The sequence below is a fragment of the Cervus elaphus genome, chromosome X (genome assembly GCF_910594005.1).
Source record: "Cervus elaphus chromosome X, mCerEla1.1, whole genome shotgun sequence".
Lineage (NCBI taxonomy): Eukaryota > Metazoa > Chordata > Mammalia > Artiodactyla > Cervidae > Cervus > Cervus elaphus.
Genome location: NC_057848.1, coordinates 49,613,739 through 49,626,259, shown reverse-complemented (window position 1 = coordinate 49,626,259; position 12,521 = coordinate 49,613,739).

Here is a 12,521-nt window from a genome sequence, read left to right as displayed (position 1 = left end):
AAGATTACTGTACCCAGCAAGGATCTCATTTAAAATTGATGGAGAAATAAAAAGCTTTTCAGACAAACAAAAGTTAACAGAACTCAGAACCAGCAAACCATTTTTACAACAAATGTTAAAGGAACTTATGTAGTCAAGAAATACAAGAGAAGAAAAAAGATCTACAAAATCAACCACAAACAATTAAGAAAATGGCAATAGGAACATATATATCAATAATTACTTTAAATGTAAATGGATTAAATGCTCCAACCAAAAGACATAGACTGGCTGAGTGATACAAAAACAAGACCCATATATATGCTGTCTACAAGAAATCTGCTTTGCACCTAAAGACACATATAGACTGAAAGTGAGAGGATGGAAAAATATATTCCATGAAAGTGAGAAGCAAAAGAAAGCTGGAGTAGCAATCCTCATATCAGACAAAATAGACCTGAAAATAAAGAATATCACAAGAGATAAGGAAGGACACTACATGATGATCAAGGGATCAGTCCAAGCGGAAAGATGTAATAATTGTAAATATCTATGCACCCAACATAGGAGCAGCTCAATACATAAGATAAACACTAACAGACATAAAAGGAGAAATTTACAGTAACACAATAAGAGTAGGATACTTTAACACCCCACTCACACCAATGGATAGATCATCAAAACAGAAAATTAATAAGGAAACACAAGTCTTAAATGATGCATTAGATGAGATAGACCTCATTGATATCTTCCACATTCCATCCAAATTCAGAATACACCTTCCTCTCAAGGGCACATGGAACATTCTCCAGGATGGAATACATCTTGGGTCACAAATCAAACCTCAGTAAATTTAAGAAAACTGAATTTGTACTAAGCATCTTTTCCAACCACAATGCTATGAGACTACATATCAATTACAAGAAAAAACTGTAAGAAACACAAACACATGGAACGTTTCTAAATAGCAAAGAGGTTACTAAAGAAATCAAAAGGGAAATAAACAAATTTCTAGAAACAAATGACAATGACAACACAACATCTCAAAACCTATGTGATGCAGCAGAAGAAGTTCTAAGAGGGAAATATATGGCAATACAATTCTAACTCAAGAAGAAAGAAAAAAAATCAAATAGACAACTTAACTTTACACCTAAAACAACTGGAAAGAGTAGAACAAAAAAAAAAAAAACAAAATTAGTAGAAGGAAAGAAATCATAAAGATTTGAGTATAAAAAAATGAAAAAGAAATGAAAGAAATAGTAGTAAAAATTAATAACACTAAAAGCTGGTTCTTTGAGTAGATAAAACTGACAAACCTTTAGACAGACTCATCAAGAAAAAAAGAGAGAAAAATCAAATTAACAGTCCCAGAGGAATCAGGTGGAGAGGGAGGTGGGAGGGGGGATCAGGATGGGGAATACATGTAACTCCATGGCTGATTCATGTCAATGTATGACAAAACCCACTGCAATGTTGTGAAGTAATTAGCCTCCAACTAATAAAAATAAATGAAACAAAAGAAAAAGGAAAGGTTACAACAGACAATGAAGAAATACAAAGGATTATAAGAGACTATTATGAACAACTATATGGTAAACAAATGGATAACTTGATAGAAATGGACAGATTTTTAGAAAAGTTCAATCTTCCAAGACTGAACCAGGAAGAGATAGAAATTATGAACAACCCAATTACAAGCACTGAGGTTGAAGCTGTGATCAAAAATCTCCCAAAAAACAAAAGCCCAGGACCAGATGACTTCACAGGAGATTTCCATCAAACATTTAGAGAAGAGCTAATGCCTATCCTTCTAAAGTGCTTTCAAAAAATTGCAGAGGAAGGAACACTTCCAAACTCATTCTACTAGGTGACCATCACCCTGATACCAAAACCAGACAAAGACAACACAAAAAAAGAAAACTACAGGCCAATATCACTGATGAACATAGATGCAAAAATCCTCAACAAAATTTTAGCAAACAGAATTCAGCAACACATCAAAAAACTTATACACCATGATCAAGTCGGGTTTATTCCAGGGATGCAAGGACTCTTCAATACACGCAAATCAATGTGATACACCATATTAACAAATTGAAAGATAAAAGCCATATGATGATCTCAATAGATGCATAAAAAGCATTTGACAAAATTTAGCACCCAATAGTTTATGATTAAAACTATTCAATAAATGGGCATAGAAGGAACCTACCTCAACATAGTAAAGGCCATATATGATAAGCCTACAGCAAACATTATTCTCAATGGTGAAAAACTGAAAGCATTCCCCCTAAGATTAGGAACAAGACAAGGGTGTGCACTTTCACCACTATTATTCAACATAGTTCTGGGAGTCTTATCCACAGCAATCAGATAAGAAAAAGAAATAAAAAGAATCCAGATCAGAAAAGAAGTAAAGCTCTCACTGTGTTTCAGATGACATGATACTGTACCCAGAAAACCCTAAAGATAGTTATCAGAAAATTACTAGAGCTAATCAGTGAGGTTAGCACAGTTGCAGGATACAAAATTAATACACAGAAATCATTTACATTTCTATACACTAACAATGAAAAATTAGAAAGTGAAATTAAGGAATCAATCCCATTTACCATTGCAACAAAAAGAATTAAATATCTAGGAATAAACTTACTTAAGGAGACAAAAGAACTGTACACAGAAAATTATAAGACACAAATGAAAGAAATCAAAGATATCATAAACAGATGGAGAGATATTCCATATTCTTGGGTAGGAGGAATCAATGTTTTGAAAATGACTATACTACCAAATGCAATCTACAGACTCAATGTGATCCCTATCAAATTATCAATGACATTTTTCACAGAAATAGAACAAAAAATTTCACAATTTATACGGAAACACAAAAGACCCCAAATAGTCAAAGCAGAAGAAGAAGAAGAATGGAGCTGGAGGAATCAACCTTCCTGACTTCAGATTATACTACAAAGCTACAGTCATCAAGAGAGTATGGTACTGGCACAAAAACAGAAATATAGACCAGTGGAACAAGATAGAAAGCCCAGAAATAAACCCATGTACCGATGGGTACCTTATTTTAGACAATGGAAGCAAGAATATACAATGGGGCAAAGACAGCCTCTTCAATAAATGGTGCTGGGAAAACTGGACAGCTATATGTAAAAGTATGAAACTAGAACACTTCCTAACACCATACACAAAGATAAACGCAAAATGGATTAAAGACCTAAATGTAAGACCAGAAACTATAAAACTCTTAGAGGAAAACATAGGCAGAACACTCAATGACATAAATCAAAGAAAGATCCTCTGTGACCCACCTCCTAGAGTAACAGAAATAAAAACAAAAGTAAACAAGTGGGGCCTCATTAAACTTAAAGGCTTTTGCACAGCAAAGGAAACTATAAGCATGGTGAGAAAACAACCCCCGGAATGGGAGAAAATAATAGCAAATGAAACAACTGACAAAGGATAAATTTCCAAAATATACAAGCAGCTCATACAACTTAATACCAGAAAAACAAACAACCCAATCAAAAAGTGGGGAAAAGACCTAAGCAGACATTTCTTCAAAGAAGACATACAGATGGCTAACAAACACATGAAAAGATGCTCAACATAATTCATTATAAGAGAAATGCAAATCAAAACTACAATGAGATATCACCTCACACCGGTCAGAATGGCCATCATCCAAAAGTCTCCCAACAATAAATGTTGGAGAGGGTGTGGATTAAAGGGAATGCTCTCACACTGTTGGTGGGAATGTAAATTGAAACAGCCACTACAGAAGACGGTATGGAGATTCCTTAAAAACTAGGACTAAAACCACCATATTACCCAGCAATCCCACTCCTAGGCATATACCCTGAGGAAACCAAGGTTGAAAAAGACACATGTATCCCACTGTTCATTTCAGCACTATTTATAATAGCTAGAACTTGGAAGGAACCTACATTGACAGATGAATGGATAAGGAAGTGTGGTACATATACACAATGGAATACTACTCAGCCATAAAAAGGAACACATTTGAATCAGTTCTAAAGAGGTGGATGAACCTAGAACCTATTATACAGAGTGAAGTAAGTCAGAAAGAGAAAGATAAATATTGCATTCTAATGCATGTACACGTAATCTAGAAAAATGTATGAAAAAAAATGTAGAAAAATGAGCAACTGAACCGAACTGAACTGATAGTTGCTTTATAATGTTGTGTTAGTTTCTGCTATATGACAAAGTGAGTCAGCTATACCTATACATATATCCCCTCTTTTTTTGGATTTTCTTGCCATTTCGGTTACCACAGAGCACTGACTAGAGTTTCCTATGCTCTATACATGTGCCTCAACTTTCTGGCTTGAATGTAGTAGTAGTTTTGGAAATGATCAGTGATGAAACAAGGGGATAATCTAAAATGTAAGCAAAGAGGATATGCTAAATAAGTTTGGCTTTCTGTAAATGTAGGCAACAGACTTAACTCACTGAATCGTTTTGAAGATTATATTAAGTTATATATATATATATTTATTTATTCTCGATATAATGCTTGGGAAGCCAATGAGTATTTGGAAATAATAGCTGTCCTTGCTGTTATTCTTATTTTGCTAAATGGGCAAATTTCTTCTTAACTTTCCTCTTTCCTGGACTTAAATTCAATAAATAATTTTGCAATATATTTGAAAAAATATCATAATTCCTAGTTTTAAAAACTAAAAATAGTGAAACAAATAAATTATACTTAGGGTTTTGTTTTATTTTATATTGTGTTTTATAACATTATATGTTTCATGTATACAGTATTATATTTTAACTTCTATATACATGAAAGTGTGCTCACCACCAAAAGTTTAGTTTCCATCTGTCATGATACCATTGACCCTCTTGACCCACTTTGCCCACCCCAACCTCTTCACTTCTGGTAATCACTACTGTGCTCTGTATCTAAGTGTTTGATTTTGTTTGGTTTGTTTTTCCATATTAGTGAAATCACATGGTATTTATGTTTTGTTGTCTGACATATTTCACTCAATATAATACCTTCAAGTTTCATCCATTTTTAAATAAATGGCAAGATTTCATCTTTTTATGGCAGAGAAAATACTTGGTTTTATAGAGACTGACAATGTGTTTTCCCTTGTCCAAAGTCTTTGACTGTGTGGATCACAATAAACTGTGGAAAATTCTGAAAGAGAAGGGAATATTAGACCACCTGACCTGCCTCTTGATAAACCTACATGCAGGTCAGGAAGCAACAGTTAGAACTGGACATGGAAAAACAGACTGGTTCCAAATAGGAAAAGGAGTACATCAAGGCTGCATATTGTCAACCTACTTATTTAACTTATATGCAGAGTACATCATAAGAAACGCTGGGCTGGAAGAAGCACAGCTGGAATCAAGATTGCCGAGAGAAACATCAATAACCTCAGATATGCAGATGACACCACCCTTATGGCAGAAAGTGAAGAACTAAAGAGCCTCTTGATGAAAGTGAAAGAGGAGAGTGAAAAAGTTGGCTTAAAGCTCAACATTCAGAAAACTAAGATCATGGCCTCTAGTCCCACCACTTCATGGCAAATAGATGGGGAAACAGTGGAAACAGTGTCAGACTTTATTTTTTGGGCTCCAAAATCACTGCAGATGGTGACTGCAGCCATGGAATTAAAAGACACTTACTCCTTGGAAGGAAAGTTATCACCAACCTACATAGCATATTAAAAAGCAGAGACATCACTTTGCCAACAAAGGTCCGTCTAGTCAAGGCTATGATTTTTCCAGTGGTCATGTATGGATGGAGAGTTGGACTATGAAGAAAGCTGAGCACCAAAGAATTGATGCTTCTGAACTGTGGTGTTGGAGAAGACTCTTGAGAGTCCGTTGGACTTCAAGGAGATCCAACCAGTCCATCCTAAAGGAGATCAGTCCTGAGTGTTCATTGAAAGGACTGATGCTGAAGCTGAAACTCCAATACTTAGGCCACCTCATGTGAAGAGTTGACTCATTGGTAAAGACACTGAGGCTGGGAGGGATTGGAGGCAGGAGGAGAAGGGGACGGCAGAGGATGGGGTGGCTGGAGACATCACCGACTCGATGGACATGAGTTTGAGTAAACTCCTGGAGTTGGTGATGGACAGGGAGGCCTGGCATGCTGCGATTCATGGAGTCACAAAGAGTCGGACGCAACTGAGCAACTGAACTGAACTGAACTGATTTACACATCATGTATGCTAATATACACCAGAGAAATACTTAGCAGTTTGGTGAAGCCATATTATTTAATGTAGGATTTATTGCTCTAAATTAGTGTAGCAATTTATGAAATGATAATATTTTATGAAAGAACTATATACTGAATGCTGAAGGAATAACTTTTCCTGTGAGACTATATGGACTGATATGAACTAAGAAAGCTAACTTTCATTCAATTCAGTCAATTCAGTTGCTCAGTCGTGTCCAAGTCTTTGTGACCCCTTCGACTGCTGTACGCCAGGCTTCCCTGTCCATCACCAACTCCCAGAGATTACTAAAACTCATGTCCGTTGAGTCTGTGATGCCATCACAACCATCTCCTCCTCTGGCATCCTCTTCTCCTCCTGCCTTCAATCATTCCCAGCATCAGGGTCTTTTCAAATAAGTCAGTTCTTTGCATCAGGTGGCCAAAGTATTGGAGTTTTAGCTGCAGCATCAGTCCTCCCAATGAATATTCAGGACTGATTTCCTTTAGGATGGACTGGTTGAATCTCCTTGCAGTCCAAAGGACTCTCAAGAGCCTTCTCCAACACCACAGTTCAAAAGCATCAATTCTTCAGCTCTCAGCTTTCTTTAGAGTCCAACTGTCACATCCATACATGACTGCTGGAAAAACCAAAGCTTTGACTAGATGGACGTTTGATGGCAAAGTAATGTCTCTGCTTTTTAATAGGCTGTCTAGGTTGGTCATAACTTTTCCGCAAGTGTCTTTTAATTCCATGGCTGCAGTCACCATCTGCAGTGATTTTGGAGCCCAAGAAAATAAAGTCTATCACTGTTTCCATTGTTTCCCCCATCTATTTGCCATGAAGTGATGGAACCGGATGCCATGATCTTAGTTTTCTGAATGCTGAGTTTTATACCAACTTTTTCAGTCTCCTCTTTCATTTTCATCAAGAGGCTCTTTAGTTCTTCTTCCCTTTCTGCCATAAGTAACTTTCATTACTCTAACAGTTTTAATAGAATATTTAGTCAAAATGCTTGTCAAAAACTGAATTTTTTTTACCATATTTTCTAAGTTTTACAAGTATATCTTATTCATATGTACTGTTGATGTTATCTTGTATCTTTCTTCAAATCTTTGAGGTAATTGAAGGTGCTTGTAAATAATTTGGCCCAAGCTTCTCTTGGATTCAAAAAGCCACATCCACAATAGCTGTCCCTGTGGAAATTATTTTCTCAATCGAATTTGTCTCAGAGAAGAATTTGGCAAATTCATTTTCCATCCTAGTATTCACAAGTTTTCTATAATTTTGTCAATGATTGTTTTGTACAATATACAGAATTTTAAGTTTGTAAAATTAAGCTCAGAAAAATTCATGGGTTGTCTTCTCCTCTAGAATATTACACTCAAAGTAATATCTATTTAATCACAATACATTTTCTAAATGTATTGATGAAGGTGCAAAAATCATTAACAATCTAATGGCTATGTAATGTTAGCTTTTTCTCAAAAGAAAAATTTCAAAATAATTGAGAGAAAGTCCATTTTCGAACATTTACTATTCTTAAAAATTTTTTATTATGGTTGGGGAAAAAAGGCTTTTTCTCAACTTTTATAATCCAGAGATAGAGCTCCTAAAGTTCAAGATTTTTATGTTACCCTTTTCTTCCTCTTTTTCACCCCAAAACTTTGCCACACCATTGATAAATAATATTGAACACTTAAAAGCAAAGAAAGAACTTGGCATTTCAAGAAATAACCTATTGATATACTAAGTGGTATTTGAGAATTTTTACTTCTTACACAGAAGTGTTAGCTTTTATCAGGGTAAAGGTTTTTATACTTATTTAAGTGAATTGAATGTTACCTTAAAAATCTCAAGAAAATCATCAAGGAACTGATTAAATCAGTTAGACTGTTTGGGGGTTCCTGATTACTGTGTTGTTGTTTTCTAGGAACCATAATAAAACAGTTAGGATTAATTAAAATCTCCCTAATTGATTACGATATTTGAACTAGTATGTGGTTGTCACTGCTAACATTGTGGGCCTACCAGTGCTACCGCTGATTCGCACATGTCCTCATGATACAACTTGACAATTTCAAAGCATTGCTGAAGTTATGATACTACAGCATGCATTTTCTAATGGACTTCTCTGATGCTCAGGTTTCCTGCCTTGCCTCAGGGGCTGAAAATAGTGATTCATGTCCATGCTCCTTATTACCTGAGATAAATTTCAATGCTACAACAAGGCACTTTGGTAACATGTTTTCATTAGGCTGCAAAGAAATGCCCATGCACCAATACATTCAAACTTCATTTTAAAAAGGGTGGAGAGGGAGGTGGGAGGGGGGATCGGGATGGGGAATACATGTAAATCCATGGCTGATTCATGTCAATGTATGACAAAAACCACTACAATATTGTAAAGTAATTAACCTCCAACTAATAAAAATAAGTGAAAAAAAAAAGTAGCCTGTATGGCAAAAAACACCACAATATTGTCCAATTAAAATAAATTAATTAATGAAAAAAGAACAAAAAATAGAAATGTAGACTGGCTATCAAACAGAACTTAAAAGTAAAATGCAAATTAAGCCAAACAAAAGAAAACTAGAAATCATACCAAACCATAAATATTAGCCACCAGAGATCTGGTAGTCTTTCTCACTCAGATCCTGAAATTTTGAATGATTAATCCATATACATCTATATCTAGGACAAGAAGATATAACTAACCTCATGCCTCTTATTTTTCCAACTTGATTTTCTAGGACCAATAAGCAACAGTTATATTCTTAATAGTTTCTCATTCAGAGTTCTTTTCTGAGAACAAGCCAATTTTCATCAATTCCTTCCCCTAAGTCTCTACTTCTCTCAGTCCATTGTATCCTGGCCTCTAACGGTACCCTTAGTTGGGTGCCCTCCACCATGTAACTAAATTTAACCTCTGACCTGATATAGGAGTAATTAAAAGACATAATACTTTAGTCATAAAAGAAATAACACTTTAGTCCTACAAAACTTGGCATTCAAGATAAATATAAAAATAATAACAAAGAGCACAAATCCTAACACTAACATAACAACTGTTTTAACTCATGCAGGTTGGCTTTCACCCTGAGACATTTTTACATCATTTCGCTCATAGTTTAACCTATCAGTTTCTATGTTATATCATAATTATTTTCATACTTTCCTAGTCTTGATGATTAGTATTATAATATACTTTCTCTTTTAACATGCTGATCTACCAAAATTTATTAAGTCATTTCACTAAAGATAGATAATTATGACCAGTGTATTCTTTTATAGGTAAACAGCTCAATGGATATTTTAATGCACATATTTTTTTCTGATTCTTTTCTGAAAAGAACACATAGCAGTGGAGTTACTGAGTCAAAGGATGCGTATATTTTGTGGTGTATAGCTCACATTGTCATATTTCTTTTTAAGAGACTTACTCCAATTTGTAATGCCACTCCAGTTGACATACATTAACACCTTACCAATACTACTTATTATGATTATAAACGTGTTTGTACTTTCACAAAATACCAAGATGGCACCAGTTTGATTACACTTAGTGACAACCCATGTTCAATCAATTTTCCATTATGGGGAATATCTGTTCAATTTTTTTTGTCTTTTTCTATTGAGAACTTGATGTTGTTCCCATAAATCTGAATACTTGATATGTCATAAATTCAAACACGGTGTTGGAGGCAGTGCAAATATTTTCCAAAATTTCTAGCTGATTTATATATTAGTTAGTTCCTATTTTATTATTTATTTTTTATAATTTTGTTTATTCTATTTATTTATTTACTTTTGGCTGTGCTGGGTCTTCCTTGCCGTGCAGACTTTCCTCTAGTTACAGCAAGCAAGGGCCACTCTGTAGTTGTGGTGTTCAGGCTTCTCATTGCAGTGGCTTCTTTTGCTACAGAGCACAGGCTTCAGTAGTTGTCGCACATGGGCTCAGTAGTTGCAGTTCCCATGCTCTAGAGCACAGACTCAATAGATGTGGTGCACAGGCTTAGTTGCGCTGCAGCATGTGAGGTCTTCCTGGACCAGGGATTGAACCTGTCTCCAGCACTGGCAGGTGGATTCTTTACCACTAATCTACCAGGGAAGCCCTTGTTTAAATTTAAGTATCTGAGTCCTTGTTTAAGATTCTTTTGGGTATGTACTAAAGAATGGAATTGCTGGATCATATGCTAGCTGTATGTTTAGATTTTCAAAGAGCTGCCAAACTGTTTTCCACAGTTTGCACATCTTGTGAGATGTTAGTTCCCTGGTAAGGGACTGAGCCCACACTACCTGCAGTGGAAGGTCAGAGTCTTAACTACTGGACCACCAGGGAAGCCCCCTTTTTGGATTGCTTATTGCTGGTATACAGCAATAACTGATTTTTACATGCCATTTTATACCATGTAAATTTTCTGAATTAATTTACTAGCTCTATTAGCTTTCTTGTGGGTTCTTTGAAATTCTCCGTGTATTTTTTTCACCATATCATCTGTGAATAGAGGTATTTATAGCCCATCCTTTTCAATTTGGATATATTTTATTTGTTTTTATTGTCTAATTGCTCTGGCTAGGACTTCCAGCACAATGCTGAGTAACAGTGGTCAAACAGATATTTATGTCTTGTTGCTGATTTTAGAGGAAAAGTTTTAATCCTTTCATCACTGAATGTAATGTTAGCTGTGTGTGTCCTTGAATAGTCATTATTTCAAATATTTCTTTGCATTTTCCACAGCACCTAGTACAAATTTAGGCAAATAGCATGCATTCATTAATTGAATATTTACTTAATTACAAGGAGGCCTGTTGTGCTGCGGTTTATGGGGTCGCAAAGAGTCGGACACGACTGAGCGACTGAACTGAACTGAACTGAACTCATATCTGCCTGTAGTTGGAATCAGTGCTGAGACTATGGAAATTGAATGAACTGTGCAGTTTTCAGCGTGACTGGTTGGGAGGGAGGGAGAGACAAGAGATGAGACCTGAAAAGTAGGCAGATGTCAGATCTTGATGGGCCCTTTATATTTTATTCAAGAGATTTATGGACTTTATTCTAATTGCTTTGGGATATCATTAAACAGCTTTAAGCAAAGCATTAATGGGGTCATACATGGATATTAGAACTATCACTTTACCAACAACGCCCGTCGCAGCTTTGAACTCTTGGAAAAGACTGTAAAATCACCAATGGATTTGGCGTCTGGAAGGTCATTGGCTCAGTTCAGTTGCTCAGTTGTGTCCCACTCTTTGTGACCCTATGGACTGCAGCATGCCAGGCTTCCCTGTCCATCACCAACTCCCAGAGCTTGCTCAAACTCATGTCCATCAAGTTAGTGATGCCATCCAACCATCTCATCTCTGTCATCCCCTTCTCCTCCTCCTTTCAATCTTTCCCAGCATCAGGGGCTTTTCCAATGAGTCAGTTCTTCAAATAAGGTGGTCAAAGTATTGGAGCTTCCGCTTCAGCATCAGTCCTTTCAATGAACACTCAGGACTGATTTCCTTTAGGATGGACTGGTTGGATCTCCTTGAAGTCCAACGGACTCTCAAGAGTCTTCTCCAACACCACAGTTCAGAAGCATCAATTCTTTGGCACTCAGCTTTCTTCATAGTCCAACTCTCACATCCATACATGACCACTGGGAAAATCATAGCCTTGACTAGACGGACCTTTGTTGGCAAAGTGATGTCTCTGCTTTTTAATATGCTATGTAGGTTGGTGATAACTTTCCTTCCAAGGAGTAAGTGTCTTTTAATTTCATGGCTTCAATCACCATCTGCAGTGATTTTGGAGCCCAAGAATATAAAGTCTGTCACTGTTTCCATTGTTACCCATCTATTTGACATGAAGTGATGGGACCAAATGTCATTATCTTAGTTTTTTGAATGTTGAGTTTTAAGTCAGCTTTATCACTCTCGTTTCACTTTCATCAAGAGGCTTTTAGTTCCTCTTCACTTTCTGCCATAAAGGTGGTATCATCCGCATATCTGAAGTTATTGATATTTCTCCCTGTGATCTTAATTTCAGCTTGTGCTTCATCCAATCTGGCATTTCACAAGATGAACTCTGCGTATAACTTAAATAAGCAAGGTGACAATACACAGCCTTGACAAACTCTTTTCTCAATTTGGAACTGGTCCGTTGTTCCATGTCTGGTTTTAACTGTTGTTTCTTGACCTGCATACAGATTTCTCAGGAGGCAAGTAAGGTGGTTTGGTATTCCCATCTCTTGAGGAATTTTCAACAGTTTGTTGCGATCCACACTGTCAAAGGCTTTAGTGTAGTCCATGAAGCAGAAGAAGATGTTTTTC